The 4905-nt window shown below is 36.4% G+C and overlaps 1 long non-coding RNA gene across 2 annotated transcripts; it reads right to left on the bottom strand.

Annotated features, from left to right (window-relative positions):
• Positions 1 to 568: 568 nt before the first annotated feature.
• Positions 569 to 2848, bottom strand: LOC106443523. Of its 2 annotated transcripts, XR_007323476.1 has the most exons (3): positions 2589 to 2844; positions 2179 to 2518; positions 569 to 1767 (listed from the first exon to the last, which is right to left on the bottom strand). It is a non-coding gene; the product is annotated as an uncharacterized LOC106443523 (long non-coding RNA). The 2 variants fall into 2 exon arrangements; XR_007323475.1 differs by lacking the exon at positions 569 to 1767 and having other exon boundaries at positions 1844 to 2518; positions 2589 to 2848.
• Positions 2849 to 4905: the final 2057 nt, after the last annotated feature.

Here is a 4905-nt window from a genome sequence, read left to right as displayed (position 1 = left end):
TATGAGCAACTCTTTGGGACAGATTAAACTTTTCTTCTTCAGAGTTTAGTGTAGCTAAGTAAGAGATTTGATTGTACAAACTGAATGTAAATGTTGGTTACCTGGAAGCTGCAACACCAAAGGCTTTGAATCATCACGTGCAATGCATGCGAAGGACGAAAGCACTGTTGTAGCTTCTTGGAACAGTTAGAACAGGAGGTGTTCTCTGTTTGTATGCCCATGAACTTTCCATCGCAAAGAAACTCAGTTGACTGTTTCAATGAGGCAGCATTAATAAACAACCAGTAAATATTGTAGGGCACCTAAATAAATACATTTTGAAGGTATACCTGAAGTGGGAACACTAACCACATAAAAAAAATACCTAAAACTCTCTCTACGACTTAAGCGCCGCCTAAGTCTTTTTTTCAGATCTGAGGTCTTCTCTGGCCGCCGTGCTGTGAGAGGACCTCCCTGAACTCTTTTATCTAGTACTAGTTCTTGTGTAGTCTATTGAGCCTTGTTTGTGGTGGTTAGTGATGAAGTGTTACCCGTCGGCGATGGCGTTTTGGGGTTTGAGCAGTGGTTGGGTGATGGTTCGTTCTCGGTGAGGTCGGCTTCTCTGTCAGGGCATGTTTTTTCCGCCAGTGGGGATTAGAGAAGCTGTCTTTTGATTCGAGGGGTTTTGAGTCCGGTTCGGGTGTTGCGTCAAGTTGGTTGGTTGATCTTTGTCTCTGGCTCCTCGTAGTTTGTGGTTTAGTATTTAGCTGTTCAATTTCTTTTAGAATTGATGAGTGTATTTGTGGCTGGTCTGTTCGGTTAATGCTCGTTTGAGATCTTTCAGTGTTGTTGCTCTGTTTCTTCTGGTCGTTCTATGCTTGGCTGAGACTGAAGGCTTTAAACCTTATCTATTTTCTGGTACGCGGTGGTCGTATTTAGCCGGTTCAGATGTGGGGTCTTCATTTTCTTGGGTTTGGCCTGACTGTCTCTCAAGAAAGGCATCAGAAGTCTCTTGGCTCTCCCTTCCGGTTGCAGCACCTCATCCTCGTCTCTTGGAGGAATTGAAGATTTGTCACAAGTCTTGTGTATTATGAAGGAGAATTTGATTTCTTTTGGCGTCATGGAGCTGGTTTGGTTGTGCGACATTGTAAGAAGGAGCTTGTTTGGGTCTTCGGTTAGGTTCGCTGGACTATGGATCTTGGCTTGGCTCCCCTCTTGAGGCTTTCAGTTTCTACTCTTGTGTCGTCTCTGGTATGTTCTCATCGCCTTCCTGTGTGGTTAGTTAATGATTTCAGCGGTGTAGCTTCGGTGTAGTGAAGTTGTGCGGTCCCTTGGTATGCAACCTACGGGTTTTCCGGATTACTTGGTAAGGGTCCGAGGAGCTTTATGCTCAATTGTGGTTGGTCTTTGAGTAGTCGATTGCCAAACATTTCTCTTCGTTGGCTGCTCGGTTTGAAGATGTGTCCTTTCTTTGGCTTATGTTGATGAAGTATAGGTAAGTCTTGTTTTGGTTTGTGGTTCTATATATGGTGGAACTGTGTTAGAAGATTGGCGTTCAACCCCAATAATTTAGGCCTGCATTGCTTTCTTGCTTAATTTTGCTTCTAATATTGATGTTCTTCACCGCGCTTGAAGTTTAATGTGCTGCTCCAGCCTGCCTTATTTATCATTTTTCTCCTTTTGTCTTTGTAAGTTTCTGGAGTTTGTTAGGTTAAACCCTCGGCTCCGGGTGTTTTCGTGTAACTCGCCGGCTATTGGCTCCGGAAAAGTTATAGACTTTTGCCGGCTCTGTGTAAGTTAACGTTTAAAATTAATATCAAACTACCAGATGACATAAAAAAAGGTTAAAGGTATAGCTGAAGTGGAGAAGTGAGAACATATTTATTGAGCTCAGCGACCGTAAAAGGTTCAATCTTGTTATCACCACAATACATCGAAGCAGTGGCGGTGTTCAGATACTTCGCAGCATACAAAACAAAACATCAAAAAGACTCAATCTTTACTCAAAATCAATCATAACCTAAACAGTATTCGTTCAAAAACCCAGATTTGATACCATCAAAAGACTTTTATTTACTCAAAAGTCAAAATCAATCGTACTCAAACTTATATTCGATCAAAAAACATAAAAAGACTCGATCTTTACTCAAATTCAAATATAATTAAAACCCAAATTGGAAGCCCTAATTGGGTACTTACCAAGATGAGATCTAATAACGTAGGCTGATCAAATTTGACGAACTTGGCGTCCCAATTCTTGAGGTCAGTGTCCTCGGTGTTTCCATAGATATCCTTGTCACCGGCGTTTGTTTCGTCCCACTCTCCATTAATGATCTCTTCTCTTTATCCTCTTCACCATCATCAATGTCTTTCTCTTTTTTCATTCACCGCCTTCATCCTCCTCCTCTCCCCTGTCGCCACCGCCGCTTTCCTCCTCCAACTGTTCCACACTCATTTCCGACGATTGTCTTACCTCCGGGAAGTCTTAGGCTTCCTCTCATATGCGTAGCTCGTAGCGAGAGGAGTTTGCCATTGTCCTCTGCAAAATTTTATAGAGTTAATATGAATGTGAGTAATAAAATGATGAAGTTTTCAGAATCAAGACTCACCTATTTATATATTCACCGACTGAAAGCAAGGGGGAGCATAAGAGAAGCTCACATTGAATGATATATCATGGTTGATGGAGTTAAGAAGGGCTTAAAGGTGATGTATATGTTACCAGGAGCGTTTCGGTCAATGGGGATGAAGATGAAACGATGCAAGAGAAAACCCTACGAACAGATTCATGACGTCGACGTTGCCGTCTTAATATATCAAAGATCGGAATGCAAAGAGTGTGGCAAACCCGAGATCCAGATTCGACGCGTAGATCTGCTCACTATCGGGTTAGGTTTTTTGAGTAAAGCCTATAATTGAAACACATAGTTTAATATCTGTTACAGCCCAACACGAAACACACGACAAAAGCCCATCCCATTTTGTGTTTTAATGAAACGGCCGAGTTTTATTAATCGGTGACAAGGTCAGCGCGAGGGAGCTCGAATTTCCTAGCTGGCATCCTATGGGGCTTCATGAGAGTGAATCAAACACTCTTATATATAAATAAATAAATATACTAGGATCGGCCCGGGCTACACCCGGGGTTTATCTATAATATTTATTTAATTCTATTTTCTATTTAATTCAATATTATATATACACATATGTATTGATATTATCAAAACATAAATCATCAGACAAATTTCCAAAAATGTAGGTTTTTTTGATTTTTTTTCTCTAACAGATTTGAACTTTTACCACTCAGAATTTTTTTTATTTTTAATTATTGAAAATTATGTATCGTGAGATGAAAAACATATCAAATAATTAAAGTGTAATTTAATTTGAATATTTTTATTTTACTTATTTTAATTTTATGTAAAATAAATGCCACATGTACATTTGGTTTGAATTTTATTTTGGCTTTGGAACCATTAAATTTATAACTTTGAAAGATATTAAGAAATTATCTTTCAATTTTTTCTGTTCGTCCTCGTCCTACATCTATTGATGTATTTTCAAATATATAACTAATTAATTATTTTCTAATAATGTCCATAATCATATTTGCACAATACTGTTATTTTCAGAATTAGTTGGTGTTCAAAATAATTATTAACAAAGTATACAAATTTGTATTGTGGTTTAAAATCTATATTATAGTTGTATTTGGATGTTACATGCTAATACATGATATGTAACTGAATTTCTCTCACCTAATCTACGAAATTGGCTTGCATGATCATTATATCATCAATCTATTACAAATGCTTCTTGTTTTTATGTATATATTAACAATGATTCTTGGTGAGACAATGCTGAGCTTCCTGGTGATGGAGCTTGAGCTTCCTGGTGATGGAGCTGGCAAAAAGTTAAAGAGATAGAAATTCTCAACGAAGTGTCATCCTCCCTCTTGACATACTCTTGACATATATGATTAAATTTTTCTTTTATGCAATCAAATGTTGATTCTTCCACCTAATAGATTGAAAGTATCAACAAAGAGTATACATAATAAATAAAAAAGATACTGAACCTCAGATAGATTTAAAACTTCTAGCTTAATTATATCAATGATAAGACGTGGAATCCTAACACAATGTTGTTTAATTCTTTGCAAGAGGATAATGGAAAATAAATTAATAGTACAAATTTTTTAAATGTTTAATTTAATTTTAATTAAAAGTAGCATTAACTTAGCTAAGCGAATTGAAACCCAAGAGGATAATGGAAAGCAAATTTTATGTTTCAATTTTATAGTTTACTTTATTTGTCTTGCGTTGCTGTAAAGCACTTTTAGCTGAATAGTTGATGTAATTTATTAGTTTCCATCTCAACTCATATGTTTTTTTGTTGGTATCGCATGAATTGTTTGTCCTCTTTCATCTACAGTTATCGCATTGCGGACATAATTTTTAATTCAAATTTTTTTATGGTTTGGGTATAAATAATTTATTTTTAGTTGATATATTGTATGTTATATGTGTATCGTGTCTGTAGTTGTACGTTTTTAGATGTGAAGAAATTTTATATATTTCTTTGTGATGTTTGTGTGAGGCATATTGTAGAATACTTTCTACCTACTCCACGCTTTGATTCCAAAGTTCTCTTTGCGAAAGTCTTGAAGATTGAAGGTCTCGACCGTTATCATTTCTTGAGGTCACAATTTGTGAATATTGAATAGATATGTAAAGAATATAAGAAAAACATCCAAACAGGTTTGTATTTTTTATTTTTTTAGAGGATTATGAGGTTGATAGGATTGATTCTATGAAACCTGTTTGGGTGGAAAATACGTTGAATTAAATGAATGTGATAGAAATCTAAAATATAAATAGTTCTGTTTGTTTCCAAACATTTATAGTCGGTTACAAATTGAAAGTT

This window comes from Brassica napus, chromosome C5, assembly GCF_020379485.1.
Source record: "Brassica napus cultivar Da-Ae chromosome C5, Da-Ae, whole genome shotgun sequence".
Taxonomy (NCBI): Eukaryota; Viridiplantae; Streptophyta; class Magnoliopsida; order Brassicales; family Brassicaceae; genus Brassica; species Brassica napus.
This window is presented reverse-complemented; position numbering and strand designations above follow the sequence as displayed.